Source organism: Buteo buteo, chromosome 1, assembly GCF_964188355.1.
Source record: "Buteo buteo chromosome 1, bButBut1.hap1.1, whole genome shotgun sequence".
NCBI classification, from domain to species: Eukaryota; Metazoa; Chordata; class Aves; order Accipitriformes; family Accipitridae; genus Buteo; species Buteo buteo.
In genome coordinates, this window is record NC_134171.1 from 69,343,782 (window position 1) to 69,368,910 (window position 25,129).

Here is a 25,129-nt window from a genome sequence, read left to right on the forward strand (position 1 = left end):
TCATATGTCAACTCTGGCCTTCATCATCTTACAAATATTTTTCAAAATGTTGCTAAATTTCATGCAATTAGAAAGAACAAAGCATTAAGGACAATAATTTCATGCTTTGTACAGTATAAACAAAAAAACCCCAGAACTTTCCAGGCAAGGGAAGGGAGTGTGTCAAATTAATCTATAAAAGTCAGACAAAAGGACTTTGCTTGGAAAAGAAATGCAGAGTGGTTTTAATTAACATTTTGCTTCAGGTCATGCCATGTTCTTTCAATTAGGACTTTGCTGTAAGAAAGACTGTCTTTTCCTAAATGTCTTTAGCCCTTTAAAGGGAAAGGCTTGGTCATTTTCCAGAGATGGGGGAATGGGATATTTTCAGTTGTTTTTAGTATGGAAGCGTATGAATTGTCATTCTCTCTCAATTCTGAATATAACTGAGAAGAGTCAGGATCAAGCAAATTTAAGTGCCATTCTTAAACTCTTCATTTTTCTTCAGCTCTTTTTCTGTTTTCTTCAGAATATTTTTCCATTGCAAAATGCTGGTGTAAATAATTTCCCTTGATGCTTTAATCGCTGTTTTTCTTTAAGGTTCAGTATATCTACTTAATAGTTTGGCTACAGCATTTTGTTGGAATGGGAATAGCTTTCTGTCTGTTGTCTTTCAGTGTATGTCTTAAAGTACCTTAAAGCATCTTAGAGTTTTAGATAGAATGTGCAAGCATGTTGCTGCTACTTTCTCATTATAACTTCTCTCTTTAACAATAATGTGTTTCCTCTGTATGTGTTCTGCAATGGACCCCTTTTGTTTCTAACCTCCTAGTTCTGGGTGGAATAAAGTACTGAAGCAAACAGGAAGGTTTGCTGAGGAACTCTCTGAGTTCCATGACAATTTCCCCTTGGGTCCAAGTTATAGCCCACTTCCAGCTGATACATGCAGAATAAGCGCCATAGTTCCCATCTTGCCTACTAAAACCAAAGATAAACAAACAAGAAGGATAAACTAGTGTATCTCCGTATCTAAAGAAGACCTACAAATGAACTGTAGAAGTCTTATTCATGAATATTTCCCATGTCTTCTACAAGCAATTTTGCAAACACTGTTTACAAAGATGCCCCATGCTGCCAATCTGTGGGCATCACCATCCCTTAAGTAGTAAGAAAAATAACATCTAAACCAGTGGGGGGAAATAACATCTAAACCAGAATAATGCTGCATGGGGTCATATAAATATCAACCTAGGTCTTTTATTATGTACAATATATTTTAAATAGTCCTGTTTGCTTTAGCATTGAATTTTGCACTACTGGAATAGCACTGATGTTACTAAAATAATACTGTAGATTAGCAGCAGTGTGGGACTTTTTTTTTAAGTACTACTTAGTTTGCAAACTGAGCCCTCAAAAGTTCAGGAATTCCAAATCTAGAACTGCTCTTGCTATCTCAATTTGCCGATTTATGCATCAATCCTACTCTCCTTATGTGACAAACATCTTGCTGAGAAAATTTGTGCATAGTCCTCTAATCAGACAGTATCATAACGTATTTCTATAAGGACATATAGGTAATTGTAAATCTACTATTCCCCAGCTTCTGGTTTAACCTCCTGGACAGTGAAAATTGTTTTTAGAAATTCTCTTTGAGCTGCTAGGTATTTTAGAAGAGGAAAAAAAAGAATTCCTTGGCAGTCTTGAGTGCTGGGGCCGCAGCTGCAGCATGCTGCAGTGGTGCAAGTCCAGCTCCTTCCCATAGTTAGGGCCATCTCTTTATTCTGAGATGTTACCAGCATCTTTCTGTGGAATGTATGTGGCAGGGGAGATCACTGTTTTAGGCACATCACTCATCTCCAAAAATGGTGCCTTCTATTCATCCTTTGCAAATAATTTCAACTGCTTAATGAAAATAATGTTGGACCTTCTTGGGCAAAGCTCAGAGGAAGCTTTTAAGACTGAAAGATTTAGCCTAAATATAGGGTGTGCTATGAGATCCCAAAATAAGTGAAAAAAGAGAATAGTCTCAGTAGTCTTGTACAACACAGTGTATCTTTGAATGCATTGGTTTGAGCTTTGGTGCTGGGCATAAAGTTTGTTAAATACATTATTAACAATAGAAAGTGAAGAAGGTTTGGTTTTGGTGGAAAAGATATTATATACAAGAACATAAACAATGTTAGCTCTTGCAGCCTATTAGATCTAGCTGTCAAAGCCTGACATAATCTAATAGGCGTGTCATAATACTTTATACTGTTATATTTACAGACCAACATACTTATGGCAAAGTAGTTTGATTTTTTGGAAATACTCTCTAGAGGTGTCTGTGTTATTCAGAGTATTGAACAAGAATTTTTAGTGCCTACTTAACAGTTGTGAGCTCCCTGATAAAGCTTGCCATCTTGTGCATTTCCTTCAGCTATGTTTATTGTATTTAAACAGCAATGAGCAGAATTACTACCTTGTTGCTCTCTAAGTACTTAGCTGTTTACAGGCATTTGCTGTCTAGGTTGGATCCTATTTAATTTTTGCCAGTCAGCTATAGAATACTGTACTTAATTGTAAGTGAGACTTGGACATTAAATCAATTTGCTGAAAGTATTTTATACTTTCTGGCTATTAGGAAATGCAATATATTATTAGCGTCGTGTTTTGGCTCCTAGGCTGAGGCAAGTATATTGAATTAATTCCAAGAATGAAGATGACTGCTAACAATGCAGTGTTATGGTTTCAAATCTCTACATATTTGCTTCGAGACTGCACTCCCCTTCCAATTCATTTCATGCCTGAGTCAGCTCATTTGTCTGTGCTGCAGGAGATATCATGAGGTATACAAAGCTTTGGTGTATTGTATGTGCTTTTCTAAACAGGCTGGATATATTTGAGTCAATGTGTCTGTCTATATAAGAGAACCTGTTAGGATCCCTTTAACTTTTCTATTAAGAAGCACCGGGAGGGTGACAATTGCATTTGGGTGTCTTCTGTTAATGTGGCTGGAAAATGGAGTATGTGGAAGACAGGAGAGCATGGTTAACCACAGAACCAAACACGTGTAGGGGAACTGCAGGGCCCCATCAGGAGAGGGGCGAAAAGAGCTGCCAAGGGGGTGCGTTTCTGGTGTTGTGCAAGAGCCTCGAGTTCCAGTCTGAAGGGTGGTAGGCTGCAGAGTTTAACTTGCTGAAAAGAGGTCAGATCAGGCCCATCACAGAGATCTAGTACTCTCAAGAGAGCCAAGGGAGAGATGGCAAGCACAGCTTGACCCAAAACACATTACAGTCCCAGCACAGGGAGAGCTTTGGCCTGCAGGGAAGCTAATCCCTGGAGATGCTGGCATTGCATAAAACCACTTTGAACCAAACTCAGCACAGAGAATCTGCACAGCTCTAATTGAAACAGCCTTTTGTTGTAATGAAAAGAAAGCTGCAGAAGGGATGGTAAATGATGAATCCTTTCCTTTTATTTGGAGCCCATGATTGGCTTGCTAGTGTTATACAAAGAACATTCTGCACTGAAAGTCCGTTTGAAATTTAGTCAAACATGGCAGTAAATGATGTAACTTACTGCCGGGAGCTTCTCCAGACCTCTACTGTTCTATTTGTTTATTAGTAAGGCATGTTTCACAGCGCAACTTTTTTTTTTCCCCCTTTCTTTCTTTCTTTCTTTCTTTTTACTTTACAGATTCTACATTTGCTTTTCTCAAATATTTCCTGCTTAGGCTTTTGCTTAAAGCAATACTAATCAAATGATTGGTTTAATTAATATCCTTAAATCATGGATTTGGACCTTTTTGACATGTGGTAATTTTCCACATTCATTAAAACCACAACTCTTCAGATTTAATAATTGCTTCCAGGCTCTTTAGAAATAAATAAATGCTGGACTCTTCCATTTGACACATTACTATACCCTTTATCATGAGCTGTAATCCTTACTCTTCTTTCTAATCTTCTGGTTTATCATTCTAAATACTTTTTGATCTCAAGTTTTATGACACAGTAAATTTGCTTGGGTACACAACTGAACTTTGACCTTATGAAGGCATATAGTCAGATCTGTTTATAAAGGTATTTAGGATCATTTGTGGCTTTTGAAAACAATTAGGGAACTATATATTTCTTTTCTCCTTCAAGTTACATATAAAAATTTGTATGCATATGCTTGTTTCTCTGTGTGTAAGAAATACGCTTACCAGTTTTATGGAAGAAAAGGTTAGATGTGTTAGAAACGCTTCAGAAAATCTGTTCCAGATTTTTCTTTTGTTGCTACCATTTTCTACAGTAACACTCAGATTTTTTTGCTGAACCAAAACCACAGGTTGAGTTAACTGGAATTTAGGGGCAGATTTAACTGATTCTTTCATGTCCAGCTTAACCAGAAGGACTGTGGACTCCAAAAGGGACACTCCATGGCCTATTTGTCTTTTCAGGAGATCTTCTGCTCTGGGAGGTGAGGGGAAGTGGGGAAATCAGTCTTCAAGTTCTAGCTTTTCTTGAATGTCATATGAATATAAAAAGTAGTCAGGGCTTAAGTCACTCCTGTTGTTTGTGTGCAAGCTGCTCCCAGCAGCCAAACTTACATAAATAAACTGCTGCAAGAACCCGGTCTGTCTTACCCAGTCTCCCAGCTTCAGAGATTTTCCAGAGCTTTGCTGATCCTTTTCAGCCTCCCTGTATCTCCTGAAGACACCAAACAAGAGATAGTGGGGCTGTAGCAAAGAAATATGGCCTATAAGAAGCCAATGGTTATATTGTGAAGATATAGTATTTTGCAATGTATCTGAGATCTGCAAGGTGTTGGCATCCCTGTAGATCCTCTCGAGCACAACAGAATATAGTCTAAATATGATACACTGTCTTTTTTTCCAAGCTTCTTAAATTCCATGACTCCCATGACAGCTACAGTAATATTTGCAGTGGGGAGGATTTTCAGGAATATATTTATCTTCATCTTCAATTTCCATTTGAGTTTAGGTTTTAATGTCTAAGATGCTCTTACCAGAAAAGATGTACTTGATTTGGGATTTTTTTTAATCATTTGGTGAGAATTTTACAAAATCCACCTGGAACTCAGTTAGAGATCTCAAATGTAGAAAGTTGAGTTGACCCACAAAAGGTTTATATTCATAAGCATATAATCATGCAAAAGACAAGTTGTTTCCGAAAATGTCGACTCCCACATGCAGTGAAGCCTTGTCTTCATCGTAATGCCATGTAGTGTTTACAGTATTTGAGCTACTACTAGAATAGATCTGATCAGATCCCAGGGTGGCATCCTTGCAGCTGGCTAATAGATGTGTCTTGTGACCAGTGGGAAGACTTGAGTTGGAAAAGTGAATATGGAGTATTTTTACTACAGATATCTCCTGGTAGCGTGAGAATGTAGCACCTATATGTTTGTATACAACTGTGTGTATACGACTGTGTGTGTCTGAGTTCATATGCTGTTCCTTTTGTCTGAAGAGGACTGGTTTGTATTAATACTGTTTTGTTGCAACTGTTGCTGCAAAAAGGGACTTTTCACACTGGGCCATAACAGCAAGACTAGTCCATGTAAGACAGGAGAGGTATTCCTCTTCTGCTAAGCATGATAACGTCTTGACTAGAATAGTGTGTCAGGTTTGGGGTTTTTGCACCTCAAGTAAAAGTGTGCCCATTGGGGGGTTCCAGACGAGGGCAACAAAAATGACCACAAGTCTAGAAATCGTGAGCTATGAAAAAAAGGTCAGAGGAGTTGAAACTGCTTAGTCTAGAGAATACTGGGATCACCAATGTAGTCATTGTCTATTAAAGGGCTACTGCAATGGCAGAAGGTGACTTTTCCCCACATTTGCATGGGGTAGGAGGACAATAAGTCCTATGGGCTGAAACTGCAGCAAAGAAGACTTGGATTAGGCTTTAGGAAACCTAACAGGGTGGTGAGTCACTGGAGCAGACAGCCCTGGAGATCATCTGTCATGGGAGGCCTTCGAGAACAGATTAAGCAACTGTTGGTCAGGAATGGCATGGGTATAACCGATGTTACCTCATGGCAGAGAAACAGTCCAGATGACTTTTTAGAGGCCCTTTTCAATCTCCTGGTTTCTCTGAGGACCTGATTTTATTAAATGACAGGTAGTTTTCCAGCCTGACACAGATTGAACACTGGCCCTTATTGTTTGCACATTTGGTGCATTTTTAGAGTGTAGAGCTTGCCAGGAAAATGCAGCTGCTTATTGACCAGCAGCTGGCACTGCCTCCTTCCTGGCTTGCAAGTGAGATGCTGCTGACCAAAGGGAACAGGAGGTTCTCCAATTCCCTGTTTGTGTGCAGCCATAACACTCCAGGCTTCAAAGGGGAAGGAAGATTGAACACTCTTTGTTCAGATATTAAATAATGCTGTCTAAAAAAATTGACTGGAAACAATTTCAGAGAGTCCAAAACCTTCTGTTGGAAATAGTAGTGGTTATCAAACCATCAGTCTGATGCTTGCCCAGTTAATGTATGCCTAGTTTAGCTTATCTGAATTTAAGTCTTTTCAGAGAACTCTGCTTCTCTTTCAACCTTTTTAGTATTACTGCTTTTTTCTTCCCAAATAAGGAAGCTTGAACCATAGTGTGTGCCTGCCAAACTTTAGCTTTTTGGAGCTGCAAATATGAAGCAGGATGCTATCTGTTTTTATGAGGTCTTTCTGTTATTTCTATAATCCTCAGCCAGCCAAGAACCCCTCATTTATCCTCCTGTTCTAATACTGCTGTGTAAACAAAAGGCAGACACAGTCTTGGTTCCAACTCAGCTAAAAATCAAAGCAACTCAGTGTAACTTACAGATGGACCTATTTTCCAGAAACATGTATCTTTCTTTAAAGAAATTGTATTACTGTCCTTTACTTTTGAGGAACACCTGAAGATATGTTACTTTCTGAAATATATTTTAATTTGTTTTACAGGAGAGCCCGGAGGCCTCCTTTACAATTAGGGTTTCGTTATGCCAGATATTGAGTAGTGCCTATGCTGAAGAATTTGTTTACTTTAAAAGCAGATGAAGCGTTGTGTAAGAAATGTGGAGGATGATAGTGAAAATAATATGATTATGTACCTAAACACTTATTTGAAATGAAGACATATTTGTAAAAGCTGTAAGATTAAAAAAAAATTAAAAATAAAAATATCTTGACATTACTAAACCTCTTTTTTTGTTGTTGTGGCCTACTCTAGTATAAGAGTATTAATTCCTACTAAGTGAGTGAGCATATAGGTAGTTGTAAATCTCTTCTCTTCAAGTGAAAACCTTTGTATGCTATTATAAAGGCTGATGTTTTCCCTAATTTATAATCTTGCTTAAATGTAGGGCTTTTAAAAATATGTTTAATGACTCTGTGGTGCAAATTACAAAGTCTTTAGTTTCTTCAAGATTATCTTTTGTAAATAAAAAATTCTTGGTGGTTCTTCCTCAGACCCTGAAATGTTGCAGATACTAGGATTAATATCTGACCAAGTCAGAGGTAAAATTTCCATTAACTTCATGGGGGATTTTGCTCTGTCAGTATTCAAAATTACAAAAGTTACACTGAGGTTTCTGATCTTACTTAAGAAAATAAGGCCTTCCTTTTTGCAATGAACCTCTCTGTGAAGTACCAAGACACTTTCTAACAAAGCCTGCAGTGAGGCAGGTTATTATTTGTCTGTTGTAAATTAGATTTGATTACAAATTTTATTAAGAACATGAGAAAATGATTCTTATGTCTTGGTTATGCATTGGCACTGTTGTGGTTTCCCCTGTTCCTTGAGTGAATGTAAACATATCCTTTTGCAGACATTTAATATAGTAGAAGGGTAGAGTTGGTTTTGTTTTGCTTTAATCTACAAGTGACATTCATACTGATTTAAAAACTTTGCTATTACAAAGCACCTTGTTACCATAAATTTGTAAATGAACAGTAGGTATAGTCTCATAAAACTGAACAGCAAGGTTATATGAAAAATGTAAAGAAATATAGTATTTGAAGTAGCATCGTGGAAAAAAGTCATAAAAGGAACGGAAAATAAGGCTTATAAATGAGGTCAATTCTTATATTGAGAAAACAAACTTTAAGATAAACAGTATCTTAATTCTTCCAAATCAAGCCAGATAGAACACCATATGAATAGTGAAAATAAGCATATAATCTTTTCCATTGATTTTGGATAATTTTAATAATCCACATGTGCGAAACTTGGAAACATTGTATGACATAATATTCGTCAGTGATCAGTGAACCCATTTCGTACTTTGTCTTTTGATTATGTTCCAGAGACTGCACAATTTCAATAGTCCCTGAAATCTTAGGGACAAATATTTTCATTGGATCTGTTTTCTGCTCTTCAGTAAGATTTTAAATGAGTAACAGTTCAAACTTAAATACATTTATTTTCTAGTCTTCTTAAAGGAAAAGAAACTAATCTTTGGCTGAAGCAAAGCACCATTACTTTGTAACAACATTAATTCTATGTCAGTTAATGCCAGCAAAGGATTTCAAAATTCATGGATGTTAAAATGTCTAACAAATATAAAAATAGTTCTAAAACATTGTGAAACAAGAATGGTAGACTGAGATCCACAAACAGAACAAAAACTAGTTTGGAGATAGTTTGCTACCAAGCTGCCTGTATTCAGAAATCAGCAGATAATACGCAGTTCCTATCTTAATACATGAACGAAAAAAAAAAACAACACCAAAGAAACACTACAACAGGAAAAGAAGCTGGGCAGATAAAGCCACTGGCTAAATCATTAGTAAAAGAACTTGGCTTTTAAGAGCTGGACTAATTGCATACATTCCTCAAGCAAAATGGAACCTGACTGTGAAAATGTGAAGATTGACAAAAATCAGGACAAAATGAATCCAAAATATCAATAAACCTATTAAGTGCCATGTGAGAAACCAATCAATAGGGCAGGCAGTAGGGCACAGCTGCTGAACAGTCCACTTTAATACCATCAATAGCCCATGGGGAATACTCAGCCTGTTGGTTTGGGAGCATGAAAGAAGATGATTAACTATAAGAGGAAAGAAAAGAGAAACAAAGTAAATTGTAAATTCATTGTTTTCAGGGGAAAGCATACTACTTGCAAGAATTTAATTAATTTCCGATTTTAGAGAACTGTCTGGTGCTGATTTAAAAGAGATGTTTATCCTCTGCACCAGAATTAAGACGGGAATGATGGTAAACTTAAGGTAGACTGTTCAGAAGTCAAATGGCTGAGCTCTGGTCTTCTTCAGATTCAGTGGCAAAAATCCAAAAACTGCAGTCAAAGAAGAAATGGATCAACAGTCAGCTCTGCAGAGCTTCTTAGCCCTTTTTTTAAAATTTAATTGTCATGCAGCAACATCATTGGTTTCCTTGCTAAAGCATTCTCAGCAAATTCCAATGGGTCAGAATTTATTTTAAAACCTTTGCAGAAATATTTGCGGAGGCAAACACACTGATGGAGCTGAGGGACATGTCAAATAGTATTAAAGTTGGTAAGAAATGGACTTTATAAACATGGTGTGTTTCAAATGTGCCTCTCTCTATCCAGATAGTTTCTACCACTGCCAGAGACTTTGCTCCAGAAGTGTCCTCCTTGTAGCTCCGTAGGAGCACAGCCCAAAGCTTCCCCCTGCCTGCAAACAGCTACATCTTGGAAAATGCTTATGGTTACTCTGTGCTTGTAAATGTGCAGCTCACTACTGCCTCTCCTCCCTGCAAGTGAGCTTTAAAAGCCACAGATGAACTTGAATATATGTGGATTGCATCTCAAAAAGATCATTGTACATTATTGCACCCCTAAAAATGTCACAGAACAGTCATGTGAAGCGAATGGCAAAGCTGTAAATCACCATTTCACCCGAACTGTTCTCCAGTGTATAATTTTATTCAAGTAGTAGTGGTTTAAAGATGTCCTTTGCTTGATGGCTGCTTTATGGGATATCCCTTTCTCTGTTGTTAGTTCTAGTAATGCTGGAGCTGTGTGTTACTGTTCCAAGATGCAAAGCTCCCCCTGTGCAAACTGTAGGTTTAGGAGTAACTCCTGTAGATCCTTGCAGCTTTCTTTAGTACTGTGTTGAAGGTCTTCCAACATCTGTTTTCAGCCTCGTTAATTAACTGCTCTGATATAGTAAAATGTGATATGCTTGAATTCCCATACCTTGGCCACTGAGCAGAAGCCAAAGTCAGCTTTCTGAAAAAGCAATGTGCAAAACCAAGTGTGCTTCATTGCTGTGTTCATTCTAGTTGCTGTAGTGAGGTCAAGTTCCTCACAATCTGATTAGTCCTCTATCATAAGGAGATAAACAGTCTATGGTTTACAGTGAGAAGATCTTTGCTCTTTAATCTGTTAGAAATGCTGTTTATTTTAATTCGGTGCTTCTCCTGCTTACTCCCACACCGTTCAACTATAACTGCTCCTTGCGTCTCAGATACCCTTGGCCATACTGGCTAGCATGTGCTGCCTAGGCCTGGGATATTGGATTTTGACCTGATGCAGCTCTGCTGTCGTCTTGGGCAAAATCCTGCAGTTGCTGATTTGGGTAGTGTAACTTTGCTATCATAAAATTTTAGATTTGCTTTTATTGGTGACCTTTTCCCCCTCTTGCTGAAGAAATGCTTGGAACAGACCTATTTGCATTGCCTCTGCAATGTGCTAATTACTGTAAGTGTGCTCTGCTCTTGTTTTAGCATTATTCTAACCTGAAATTCACCTGAGCTTCATGAATTATGTGTTTAATGCTCCATGAAAGTGTAACAACAGCATTATCATCATCAAAGTGCTGTCTTCCAGGTCAGTGGTTGATTCCTAGACATAGGCTTTTTCTTTATTCTTTTTTTTCTTGCCTTTAAATTCCAGCATAATGATTCTTGTTACTTGACTATAGTGTGTAACCCCATATACAGTTCCATTTTCAGCCTGAGCAGTATTCCTTTTTCTTCTCCAGCACTTTGATGTCTGTCTCTTATACTTTGATTGCTCCTCAGCAACTGTATTTCAGTGGAGGGAGGGTTATGTTTTCCCCACAATGCTTAGGAATTTTCTGCTGCATCTGTGGTTGGCACCTGGATGTGAGCCTTTCTGCTAGCTTTGCATGTGTCTTTCTCTTAAAAGTTAATGGAGGATAGAAAGTATTTGAGACTATCTTAATCCTACATCTGCATCTTTTCTACCAGTCATGATTCAGTTTTAAGTCTTTGATTTGCTCTGAGCAGGACTAGATTCCACTGTGTAATTTATTCTGGATTTTGCTTTTAATATTAATTTTTTAAATTCATATACCAGTGGCAATCAGCATTATCTAGCACAGTATTCTGTTTTTTTTTTAACTACAGAAAGAATGGTTGTATTGGTCAACTAGGTTTTTATTGTCCCTTTGCTTATTGTCGCTCATATATTGTCTCCCTTAGAAGAAACCCCCAAGTTCTTTCACTTCTCTTTTATTTCCTAATATTTAGAAGTTACTTACTGCAAATATGGTTTTCCAGAATTCTTTTTTTTTTTTTTTTTTTTAAAATCATCTACTGTATGCGTTGTTATACTAAATCCTGAATTGTGACAAAGGCAAAGGTCTCAAGTTTTGGAAACAGAATCTGGAGTAAAACAGTTTCAGGTCACTACATACTTTTTCAATTTTTAACAAAATTTATTTTACTTTAATAAATGTGAAATCGGGTTTATTTCAAAATGAAGAAATCTAAGCTCTATGAATATCAGAACAAGGCACTCTGAAAATTAATCTAGGTCATCAAAAATAGGATTTTATTTAAATTCATTAACTTTTTTGAAAACTTTAAGTCAAATAGAACTTACCAAATATGATTTGAAATTTTCTGGTGGCTATTGCTTCTAGCCAACAGAAGAAAGAACTGCAGCTATTTTTTAGCTTAGTTCCTATTGTTGATACTTTTTTTTTTTTCATTCAAGGTATTGACCTTGGTAGTAAGATGTCAACAGCTGACAAGTCTAGAGATATGAACATTTCTGAGTGCAAATCAGCCTGGATTTTCAGGTCATAACCCAGTTATGCTTTTGTGTCTGTGCTTGCAGCTTTAAAAAAAATACTTTCCATTGGAAATCTGAGGATGCTTTTGTTTCAAATGACTTTGCACTAATAGTCACAGAAATACAGAATTTACCTTTCTAGGACAGCTTTGCTGTAGAGAAAACTAGTGTTTCTGTCTTGTTTTGTCTTTTAAGCTTAGTTTCCAGGGTTCTCTCTTCTGATAAAGTCTGTTTCCCACAACTTGGAAGCTGTAAGTCCCACAGGACTTTATAGCAACATCAGTAAAAGCCTGAACTCAATTTCTCGTTACCAAAGTATTGCAGCGAGATCTATGTGTCTCAGCTCCTTCAGACCAATTCATTACTTAATTCACAGTAATTTTTAACTTCCCTCCCACCTCACCATTTTCCTGAAATTACCTAGATTTGTGCATGGCTCTAATGTTAACAGTACGTGCAAGACCAACTAAAGGTTAAAGAGCTTTTGTGCCGACAGGACACCCAATGTGTCAAATGGCAGCTTTGGCTGTTCTGATATACAGCCTGCTGGCAAAAGCTACTAAACATAGTTGGGCTTATCGCAGCCCTAGTGAAAGGGGAGTGTGGCATTCCTGTGGCAGGAAGCTAGCACCAGGCACTTCAGACATGCCATTCGTCACTCTCTTTTTTTACAGGGGTTGAACTGGTATTCCCGTGATTATCAACTAAAATCAATTTTGAAAAAGTGTCTGCCGTGCAAAATCCTTGCAATTGTTTGGCCTGATAGCTGCTGAATTTATCGTGTGCTAATCAGTTCTATTATGACACTCTGCAGGGAAAGAGGTAAAACAGGGCTAGAATAATGCAGGCGATTCATAGGATTAGTTTGCGTGAAGCTGGACAGCTCTAGCGCTGCATGCCAGTGTGACCTGTTTTCACTTGGTGAAGCCAAAATTAACCTTGAAACAGAAGGTCCTGCTGCACGTTAAAAACAACAACAAACCTGGGGAGAGCCAAAAGCCTTGAAAGATGATAATTGTCTCCATTTCCGATTTAAATCAAAAAGGAATTTGAAGGCAATTAAGATCGTAACAGAATCAATGCCCTGTGGGTGATACAGACTCCGAATGCCAAACCAAAAGCGTAACTAATATATTAATGTATGATTTTTTTAAAATTTATTTATTTATTTTAGCATTAGGAGTCTTGGATACACAAGGAGTCAATTTTACATCTTCGTTTCAATTCATTCAGTGCTAAATTTGCATTTTCTAAAGCCGTAGACAGTGTAAATGGCAACGGCCATTGTTGCCTGGGGCATGTACTGAGGCCCTTCGAGGGCCAGTAAACACGCAGCCTGAGTGGTTCAAATGCAAATGTCGCTTACCAAGTGTGCTGTGTAACTTGGTGTGGGGCAGCATTACAAAGTTTTTTGTAAGGCAGTGGAGTAAGTGCAAGCTTGTGACGGTGGTTTCACAAATAAGTTTGAATAAAACCTATGCAAGTGAGACCTGACGTCCTTCAGTTTTAATCTTGAATCTTAATGACAAGGGAAAATTATCCCACGAGATAGATAGATAGATATATCTTTTTAGGGTGTTTCCTGCTTTTCCTGGGTTCATAAATAGCACAAGGGCAATGTAACTGAAAAGCCAAAACGTGCATGTTTGAACACTTGTTTGCTGAAAGCAACACATCTCATGGCAAATACTATTTGCAAGAAATTAATTGACCAGCTGTACTATTGTGGTACTTCTAATACACCTCTGCTGGAACCCAGACACTTAAATTTAATAAGCTTTTAATTTTTTTTTTTTTTACTCTGATAAACTGATATTTTTATGGGTTTCTTCTAGACGTAGTTTGTACTTTAAGGGTAAAAATGTGGAAAAAAACCTCTCTTTATTACAGCCACCTCATTCTCCTGAGAGATTCCGTGCTTCACAGGAAGACGCCTTAGATTCACATAGAAGAGAAGAGAAAAACAGAGGATTAATCAATATCTAAATTTGACTTGACTTGGTTCAGCTTCTCAGCAGAGGGGAACTGCTGTGAGGAGGGGAATATCCTCTCCTGGGAAAGGGACTTGGCTGCCTCTTGTGCAAAGGCTGGCTCCTCTCTAGCCACAGGAGAGGTCCTGGTGCCAGCTACAGAGGTCACTGCTCGTTTGCCCTCTGGCTTGAAATGGAAAAAAGGAAACCTAGCCAGAGAAGAAGAAAAAAAAAGTATGCAACAGATAGGAGGCAATGTAAGGCCAAAGGCAAAAATGTGGGTTGTCATGGGTATACTGGAGAGGAAATGGCTAGAAAAGCAAAGAAATCTGACAAATGGGGAAACGGACTAAACGTCCTGGGGCAGGATCGATGGTCCTGGCAGCTAGGACATTGACAAGCCACCCTCATACAGGAAAAGATCAGAAGGGGCAGAGGGTGGGGAAAGGGAGGGAACACAGGGCAATGGAAATCTTGTTCTTTGGTGTTTATCCATCCATTGTATTGCAATGTGAACAGCATTCACATGAGAGGGAATATAACATTGTTTCTGGGTCTCTCATACAATACACTGTCCTTAGGCTGTTCTAGCCCTGGCAAGAGAAGCTACATTGAAACTAAGTTGCAAAAAGTTTGTTGTTTCTTGAAAAGAAAGAGGAGCCTAATTGTCTGTTTAGTATTTAAGGAATCTCAAGAAATTGTTGTTCAGGCAGTAAGATTGTAGAATGCTGTGTGCTCTTGGAAAGCCATTAATATAGCTTTTGGTGCCTAGCTTTGAGACTGGAGGGAAAAATGGATTGCTCTGAGGGAGCGAAGTGGATTAGAAAGAAATCAGAAAGGAAAGATAATAGTGAATAGAGCGAGATGAGTAGATGAATATTTGGGTGCTTGGAAGACTTGACCAAATACCACTGTCATGTTCTGTCGTATCAGATCAGTCTTTGCCACTTTTACTCTGAATATGAAGAATAGAAGCCTAGCTTCAAAGAATAAAAGCCTAGCTTCCTGTTCTTGTCTGCCCATGTCCAGCCCCTGAGGCCATCTGGATGGGCAAGTTCTATAACCATCAGTTTTGTGAACAAATTAAGCTTATTAGTATGGGCTGGATATCTACTCTGGGATGTTAGCAGTGCCTGCTCCTTCTGTTGACTCCAAAAGGAATCAAGGTGACTGGCTCAGACGTGAACTTCTTACATTGTAGATATCTCAAGATATGCTTATATGTCCCAAGCCCCATCCATAGCATATTTGACTGTACTCAAACGTTCTGGCTTGCAGCCAAACCACTACATATGATTAGCAATATCCATAGGTACCTGATAAAAATGCATGTGTATAACCAGGAATGCCTAGGAAAAAAAAGATGGATGTGGGGGGTAACTTGCACATTTTTTAGTCAGCCTTCGGTGACTGTTGGGAAAGTGTCTTCCCATGGCATAAAAATTAACAACTTCTAGCTAACATTCAGGGACTACTTTTCACTGAAATTAAACCTGTAGAGAGACTTCAGGTTTGAGTGGGGTGCTTTTGAGGGGTTTATCCTGGTTTTTTGGTTTTTTTCCCCCCACTTCCTGAGAGAGGAAAGACTGGTAAGCAGAGGTAATAACTTCTTTTTTAAAAACTATGTGGCAGGACTGAGCAATTGAGGAAAACAACAAGGTTTTGGGTATGCTGTTCTGAAATGAGAGCAATGAAATTGAGGGGGAACAGCTATTGTCAGACTTATTTCCTTGATAGAAACACTGACAGGCGATTACTGGTGATTGTTTTTCTGGTGTTTTTATAATCCTGTCAGTTCTGCCAGTGTGGCTTTGGTGTGAACCAGGTCAAGGAATAGAACTCATTTTAATGCAAGATTTATAGGGGAGTGGGAGGGAGGAAATACTATATATTGTTATTGATCCAGGTCGGCTCTCCAAGCTTGCTTATAAAATGGCCACCCAAATAGCTGTGCAATGGTGATTGGTGGTTTCTGGAGACAGCTGGGAGAAGGAGAAAGTGGGATGGATGGGGCAAGAGCCTCTTCAGCTGATATTGCTGGCCAGAGAACGTCTCACGAAACTCAACCTCAACTCAAATGCATTTCTTTAGAGGCAAGAGTGGCTTAAAAATTACTTGGCCCCATCTGGTTCCCAGGTATCCTTCCTGTCCCCAGGCATCATACCAACAATAGATGTTTGTATAGCCATATTAAGCCGATGTGAACTGATTGAAAAATGTTCTTTCTGTAAAAATGAAATTGACTGAGTTCTAGGCAATGGAGAGAAATAGGAACTTATCTGTGCCAGAGCTCACACAGGTGCATATGTACTAGAGAGAGCTAAAAATTGATAAGCTGAACTCTACCTACCGCATCTGTTGCCCAGCCTGGAGGGTCATGCATGCACTGTGAATGTACCCGGAGGGATAGAGGAGGAAGAACTACAGAACAAGTAGTAGAAATGGAGGTTTCCCATCTTACAGAAAACTCTCAGAATAGGTTAGTCAATCCTTGCTGTGCAAGTATCATAAAGATGATCTTTGAGAGAGCCCTGAAGGTAAGAGATAAAATACAAGGCATTTGAGACATGAGATGAGCAGCAACACAGTTTCTTTCCTCTCTGGTGTAGATGAAAGCTAGTGGCAATTTTGACTACAGAAGCGTTACATAAAGAGGATGGCTCCAGAACTTGCTTTCTGTAGCAATTTATCGCTGCAGCAGACCTCAGGAAATGATTGCATGAAATTAACCTTCAGGGTGAAAAATCAATGAGATTAGACTATGTATTTTGAAATGCAATGTGAGTGTGCCTTTAAAAGTTGGATGTGTTTCTTAAACCAGTAATCATAATTAAAAGGGTGAGAGGGAATTTGCATCTCTGCTCCTGTGCGCTGGCTTATGTTAATGATTATAAAACACTTGAAATATAATCAAACCTAGGTATAAAGGTATAACTGCCCTTTAGAGAGAAAAAAAGCTTAAAATCTTTGAAGGATTGAAACTTATACAATTCTCCAAGTCTACAGCTGCAGACTTAGCTGAATATCAGCTGTGATGTGTCGTTTACTTAGTGCGTTTTATTGCTAACCAACTGTTGTGTTATGAAAAAAATTACCTCCATAAACTTAGACGACTATCAGCCCAGCAAATGGACAAATATCAGCCATGTGAATGGGTGGGAATGCATCTTATATGGCAAGCTGCCTGGTGATCTTAAAGCCTTGATGGTCTCTGTGGGGTGAAGGAAAGGGAGGCACTCTCCCTAACTAGGAAGAAAGTGCTTTGCATAGCTTACTAACTTGACTGTAAAAAGATGCCATTTGCTGTTTAGTGTCCCTAAGACTCACTATGTGATCTCAAGAAGCCAGCAGACTTTTTGCCCTGCTTCAGTTTGTTTCTGTCTTGTGAAGAAGTCTATTGATTCCTTCCAATTACAAGATGGATTTTTTTTTTTCTTCCCATCTCTCAAGCTGTAGTAGACTTTGAAAACGAGTAAGCATGGTAGGTGTTTCTACAGGGACTCCAAAACCACAACAAGGCTCTGAGCCGTCTTTATGAATACACAGCTGAAATGCAGAACCTGAAATGCACTTTGCCTTCCAGCCTGCTTAGAGTTGTTTTTCTTGGACATTCCCAACTTTCTATACCTGCACAGGTCCAGACTGAATTTGATCATTATATTTTTGATCAAGATAACATAAAAACATGAGTTCCAGTTGCTGTTCCTTAAATAGACTTCTACTGAACTTAAACTCTTAAAATACAAAGTATTGAGGTGGGAGGTAACAAAACTGCTTACTGGTGCAGAAGAATCAGCTCTGTCTGTACTTTGAGCTAACCAAAAATGATGTCGATAAGGTTAGCGCAGTACTGAGCCCTAACAAACAGGTCCTAGGGGCAGCATGAGATTACAGAAACTTGTACCAAGCTCATGTCTGTCTGCAAAATACTATGTTTCCAGTGATGGGAGCAGGAACAAAATACACCAGGTTTTTCTTCTGAAATGTGGTTGTGAACTTTAGAAGTAACACACTGGTAAATTTTTAATACAGCCCTATGGCATTCTTCCATGACTTCAATGAATTTTATATGCTAGCAGCTAAATCTGGATTCTGCTGCCTGTTCAGACTTTCCTGATTAATGGAACTAACCATGCCAAACTAAGTGTTTTCATGCAATATTCTTTAAATATCCAAAACTATAAACTGAGTACAAGTGTCCATAAAAAAATTCTGTGAGGTTTCTCTATCAATATCTTTCCTTTGGGCATGCCCTGGTATTCATTCAGCATTAGCTTGAGGATAGATTAGAAAAGGTTGGATTGTACCTTCTGTGTGTTGGTTTGGGGGTTGGTTCTTTTCTGTTGTTGGGTTTGTTTGGGGTTTTTTTGGTGGGGGGTGGGGGTAGGTGTCTTTCCCCCCACCCTGTATTAGATCAATGGTTGACAAATGTGTCAGGTGGGATACTGAGCATTTATCTGTATTCCACTTTTCCACTTTGTTCTGTATCTGCTTAGGTGAAGTCAGTAGTATTTCTCTAGAGCCTATCAACTGCTCATTTTTTTGGAGTGCATGTTTGTGTATTACCATAAGTCAACAGATACCTGGCAAAATATGTAATATTCTGGGGAGTAAAATCCTGTAGGGATGTTTTTAAAAGCTTTCTGGATGTTCACACTCTTGTGCAGTTTCTACTAGTCCATAACTGGTATAGTATTGTTTGACTCATGTTTGAGGTGGTTGTTTAAAAAAAAACCAACAAACAAAAGCAACACTTTTTGCTTTTCTGTATTCTCATTATGGCTTTCTTTTGGGGGGGGGGACACAACAGACAGACAACTGAGTTACGTGTCAGCACTTCCGTTCTGGCAGTCTTAGAGAAGACCTGACTGTATAGTAAATCGTAAAATTTGTTTTTCAATACTTAAAATAGTCCAAATAGCAAGTTAACAAGAAAGCACCCATGCATGTTCCCCAGTTGATACTGAAAGGCCAAAATTATGCTCTAGTGTAATACTTCAACAGGTAATCTGAGCACTATTTAGAAAGAACAGCTTTCCCAATGAAAAGACTGTTTGAATGTGTCTGTTCATTCATACAGGAAAATTTGAGATACCCATAAAGAGTTCATACTTAAATTTAAGTGATGTGAAGTTGGAGTATGAACTATTTTAGCTGCAAGAGGAAGCAAAAATGGTGTGTGAGTAAATTACCCATTGCAATGGAGGTGAAATGGATGCAATAAAGCATATAGATGTTTTTTCTCTGTGTATTTCTATGGATTTTGAAATATCACCATGCAACCTGAATGCAGGTATTACAAAATAAATGTTGTGAGTTCCCTCACCCCTGGAGAATTGTGCATATTTGAATGTCATATCATGAATTACAGGTGATCTTTTCAGTCAGAAATTTTGAATTCCAATAATCATAAAACCTAGAAAAACTCTTGCTACTTAGAGCTGTAGTATCCTCTCACAGGGAATAAGAGCAAAGCCTGAATCTTGGACCTTCCAACTGTCAGTCTGAGTCTTTGCTGTTCAAATTTGACTGGTGACAGATGATCTTTAGCTCAGCTAGAAGAGGATGTTACACTGTCTGCAACAACTTATGCAAGTCTCTGCTTGAAAGCAGTAGTTCACTGGAGATCAGACCCTTGGGTCTCAGCCATGACTCTGCAAGAAAAATGGGACTTAAAGATAAGGAATGAGATGGTCAAAGAATACTCAGAAGCAGTATGAATGGAAAGGTGGAACTTGGTCTAGAGACCTGGTACAAAATCAGAGGAGAATTTTGACAGAATCACAGAGTGAAGATAAATATTTATGTGAATGTTGGTGGGCTTTTGTCTTGTATAGTAGTAAGAATGGAGTATGCCCTGCTATGAACAGCCCTGTTACATCTTATAAACATCTCCAGAGATGAAAGTGATGAAGAAAAGAGAATCTGTTCTGAAAGCATAAAATCTTAAAAGTCTGAAGATGACTAGAACAGGAGAGCTGCTCAGATACAATGGCCTTGTTCGTGGTAGAAACCTCATAATAATCTTTACAGTTTTAGGGCAAAATTCTCTATATGGTTGACTTTGGCAGCAGTTCTCTGATTTTTGGAATTCCTAATAATAGTTTAAAATATCAAATTGAACTGAAAACAGTTTGCTTTTAGTTGTGGAGATTTTCAGTGTATAGATCTACTAAGTATTCAAAGATGAGAAATAATTTCCTGATTTCTGTAGGACATATCTCATTCCTGCTTCCAGTCAGGAAAGCCTGATCCCCAGTGCACTTCTAGTATTTCTGTTTCAAAAAGGCTATGAGTAGATGCAAACTGAGATTGCTGTGTTGTATTCTACCTTGCATAGAAAGATGCAGCTTTTTTTTGGATGAGGATATTAAATGTTGAAAATTGAGTGGATTTTATAGCTCTCAAAACGGTAAATATTTTTCTGGCAAAGTTGTCAAAGTTCTCAGAATCTCTCTGCTAATGTTAGAGGATGTTTCCTGTACATCCCTCCTACTGCTCACATCATGCAATGACTGTTCCAGTGAAACCAGGATTCCCCAACTCTTTCCACTGTGTCTCAGTAAAGATATTCCACTCATAATCCTAAATTTTTTGCTCTTAGTTTCAGCCCTAGTTCTTTTAAGCTGTGCTTGCATGATGTGGCACAGGTGCAGTGGCTCCCTACTGTATACCTGCTCACCACCTCCCCAAAGGTTTATTCCCTGTCCACACTTATCAATGTTAATGTGAGTTCAGGTATGAAGGAGCACATTTCCAGTACTCCTCATCCCAGCACAGAAAGTGTTGTCTTACATTTATCCAATTTACGCTGTCAAAGAATCCTTTCCATGGAAGAATGTCTCTTAAAAAAAACCCAAAAACATTGCTGCAAATGCACTGAAGCTTACTTTGAACTTAGAAGATGAAGATAAGAGAATGCGTATCTTGAAGTCTTAATGAAACATTTGAAGTATTTGCCTAACTCAAACGTGAGCTAAATCTTTTTGCTTCACAAGGATACTCCCTTGCTTAAAGTTAGGCAGTGGGCTTTAAGTATTCTTGCTGGGTTGTGTCTCTAGTAAACCATGTTCCAGCTGCTGTCTCTTATTTATGAGTACATGTAACTCAGTAACATTCTTCTTCCTTTAGCAGAATACTTACGAGAGCCAAATAAACTGTTTTTAAATCCTGTCCATTTAAAGAATGCTTTAAAGTAGAATGTGATTTTTTTTCAGAGATAAGGTACATCATCTTTTATCTGACCTGGCTAGACATGAACATCAAAGCTCTTTCAAGGTAAGGAATGTAATACTCAGATTATACTAAGAGAATGCTTGCAATAAACCAAATTATTCAGTGCAGTCACTCCATCAAATTGATACGATCTATCGCTGTTAACAAACCCATTGCACTGCATAACATCCTACTAGTTCTTATATACTATGGCAGATGCTGTTATTACTGTTATATGATAACCAGTCAAAATCACCATCTTTTTTCGTTAACTGAAGAAAACCAAGTTAAGTTAGTTCTATCAGTTTTGCATTGATGTTTCTATTTTGGAACACATTTAGGTTTTTTCTTTATACTTTCAGAAAAAACACTTTTATTTGTTCTAGAAGGCAGGGCCCAGGGATGCTCTTACTGCTGTCTTCAACTGCCTAATGGGAAGTCATAGAGAAGGCAGAGCCAGGCTTTTGCTGATGTTCACAGTGACAGACCAAGAGAAATTAACACGTCACATCAAATAAAATTCTGACTGTGCTCTTTTTCATTACAAATATTGCATTTCTTACTGTCAAATGAGTCCCACCGCCACTCTGCTTCTGGCAGGGTTTGTCTTCATGCCCTGTAACTATACAGAGTTTGTAGTCTAGAAATTATAAATCCATGTTTGAACATCCCAGTTTAGCTGCTGCATATCAGAAAGAAAAATCTAAGTGTGTTTCTTAATCTAAACTGTGTGAGTAACACAGGAGAGGGGGGCAAAGCATGTCTAAAGAAAACCGCAGTTAAATCCTGAATGTCCTGTGCATGACTGATTAAAGTTGTTTTCATCACCCTGAAAACTGGTCTGTTCTGTTCTGGCGTGAAGAGGGAAAACAGCTCAAACTCAAAAGATAAGTAAATTGTTACACGGTCGGTGTGGGGACTGTGGATTTGACTCTGAACATAAACAACCTTTTTCCTTGTTGCTTAATGCTCTGAGGCCAGTGTAGCTGTTCTAAATGGGAACCATGTGTACAAGGTTAAGGAGGCAGCTTCTAATCTGACAGACTGATTTGTAGGCATGTGTTGTTGTCTGATGTCAACCAAAGTTGCGCGTATGTATTGCAGGGTGCAAGTGATTGGGTTTTGTTTTTTCTCCCCTTTCTCTGGGCCTGAGAAAGCAGCTTGTGTTGTTGCTTGCTGTACAAAATTATGTGTTTGGGGAACAAGATGGTTCTTTTTGCCATTCCACCTATGTGCCAATACCTGCAAAAATCTTGGTGTACTCTTTGTCTTACACTAGCAATGGACTTCTGTGAGGTTCTTTGGCATCAAGAAAATTAAGGCCGTCTGTTTTGGCTCAGTGCTTGGAAGATAAATTCCTGAAGTTGCATACCTAGGCTTCCCTTTCTCTTTGCCTTGATTAATAGGCTATACATAGCACAAAGCAGAGCTACTAAGCAGTGCAAGTAGATCTGAAATTTGCCTAAAACTTGATTCCTGTAAGCACCTTATCTTTATAAATTTAAAAATTCTTCCAAACAAGAACCAAAATGGGCAAGTTGCTGATTCACAGATTTAAGCACTGCTGCCCCTAAGGGGGGATCAGCAGAGCACTCCTTCATGTAAGGGACAAAATATGAGGAGTGTGGTTATTCCTCCTTGTATGTTAAGGACATTAAACAGAATACAATTGACTCCTAGTTGAAGTATAATCTTGAAGTATTTATTTTCACTGGCTCTCAGCTCATTTTGACTGCCAACCAGGGAAGGTCGATTGATTTCCCTGCGAAGTTTATAGCCAGCTGCTTGAAAGGAAAACAGTTTTAAAAGTCTTAACAATACTAATGGGGATTCACTCCTCAGCTCCGAGAGAAGAAAATGTCAACAGTGGCAAAAAGCGTTATCGTGGAACTGCAGTTTTCCCAGGCAGAATTTCTAGTAAGTTTATGGCCTTAACTCATAAGGTAACCAATGAGAATTACTAGTAGCGCTCTACTGCACAAATGCAGTATTACCATTTTATCATTCTACTTGCTATAATAAGGCAGGTTAAGGAACAGTGTTCCAAAAGTTTGAGTTCACACAACAGTGTATGTAATATTATCCCAAATTTGCATATGTACCTAATGTACAAGTAGGTTATCAGGTTACTAATGGCCACTTAGATGTCTAACTGTACCGCAGATAACCTGGAAAACCAAAAGTACAACTTGGACTCCCCAAATCACAGGATTTAGTGGTTCTTTTTTAGCACACATTTTGAACTCAGACGCTTCTAATAGCCATCTTTTAAATGGCTACATTTGTGTAGTAGTGTGCGGGAACCATTCTCAGAAAAACATAGTTGATTGTTTATTGAAGTTACAGTTGCCTTTGAAATCATGAATGGGTCAGCAGCATTCATGATATCCCTCAAATACCTGCATTTCTAGTAAAAGGATGATAGGTTATTTACCCTAAATCGTTTAAAAGACCAACTAGATCCCCACACTCTAAAGGCTCATTTCCTTTTCTTAGTAAAAAGTATTGTCAGAGGCCCAGTTAGATGGAAGTGATACATTAACACTCAGAGAGCTATGAGTTATATGAACACTTCTTACTTTCAGCGGTGTTTGCTGCACTCATTGGTTGTTTATACTGTGATAAGGCCTTGTATTAGACACATGGAAGTATGTCCCTGCCCTCAGGATTAGGAAGGAATGAGAAATAGCAGATGTCCAAGACAAATATGTGTGTCAGAATACAGAGTAATGTCAGAATAAGAAAAATACTGTGATATACAGCATCTTACCGTGTCAGGTTGAAACACCACAGCTTGTCCCTCTCCTTGTAATGGTTCCAGTTAATTGTGTCCCCAGTGGAAGCTACGAGATGGGGTTTGAAAGAAAACAAGCAAATTTGCAGCATTGGCTTCAGTAGAAGTGTTGTGAGAGAAGACATGAGCATGCTTCTTAGACGAATGTAGAATTTTGTGAATGCTGGTGATAAGCCTCTGTCAGGTGTCACAGCACAACTTCCCACCTGGGTCTTAAAGGATATTTAGCCTGTGTTGTCTTGGTCTAGACTGCCTCTAGGAATGGATATTCACACAGGATGAGTCAAACTGGCTTTTAAAAAATGTTTTACTAATAACATTTTATACCCACTTCAAAAAGATGTCCCCTGCACAGTTTATCTTCACGGCTTAGTTCAGTACAGATATACAGAAAGAGAGAAAACAGGCCAATAGGGTCATAACCAATTCTTGTTCTTTTTGTGAAAGACAAAAATACAAGAGCATCATGAATACCTACACAGCAAGACGAAAGAAAAATGATCTCTTGGCAGTTGGAGGTTTTGTGTGTTTGGGGAGTGGGGGAGCATGTTCTTTGTTCATGCTGGAGTTAACAGAACTTTTCCTCTTGTAGTTATGCTAACCATCTAGAAATGTTACTTTCAAAGGCTATTTTTTATTTTAAATTCAGGTTTTGTTCTGTTTAAATAAGCTACTGGCACAATCCTCTTTTGTCCTTTTAATATATCCACTGATGATATTGAACAAAGGAAAAGTATTCCATATCTGTATCCCTAAAAAGGAGTACCAAAAATTAAAAGCAAGCTGAAAAGAGGAAAAAAAAACCCTAGTCTCCAACACTTCCTCTTCAGTGAGGCCAAGAGACATGAACTGAGTTATCAAAGTGCTGAGATAGGCATACGTTATGCATTATGTCCTGCAGGTTATACTGCAAATTGAAATACAGAATAGGTTTGCTTGGGATTTTTTTCTTTGTTTGAACAGTTGATGTGTGTTGCTTATTCCTTTTGCAAGTCTTCAGACAAACATTTCTCTACTAGTATGGTTGTTCTCTCTATCTAAGACGACTTGATTTATGCTGCCTTTATTTTTGCCATTATGTTGAAATTAGAATAGTACTATGGGGAAAATAGCAAACTGAAAATTGCAGGAATAGAACATTTATATGTTTAATGCAGTGGTCTTTCCCTGTGGGCTTTCTG

At 38.3% G+C, this 25,129-nt stretch overlaps 1 protein-coding gene across 4 annotated transcripts in view; it reads left to right on the top strand.

Moving 5' to 3' along the window:
- TTC29 (tetratricopeptide repeat domain 29) overlaps positions 1 to 25,129 on the top strand; it is a 374,033-nt gene that overhangs the window by 99,068 nt on the left and 249,836 nt on the right. The window contains exon 3 of one of the 4 annotated variants that reach the window (XM_075035166.1): positions 21,157 to 21,217. The exons of the other annotated variants lie outside the window; for them this stretch is intronic. The gene's annotated coding sequence lies outside the window, so the exon portion shown is untranslated. The remainder of the gene's footprint in view (positions 1 to 21,156; positions 21,218 to 25,129) is intronic. 4 annotated transcript variants of the gene reach the window in all.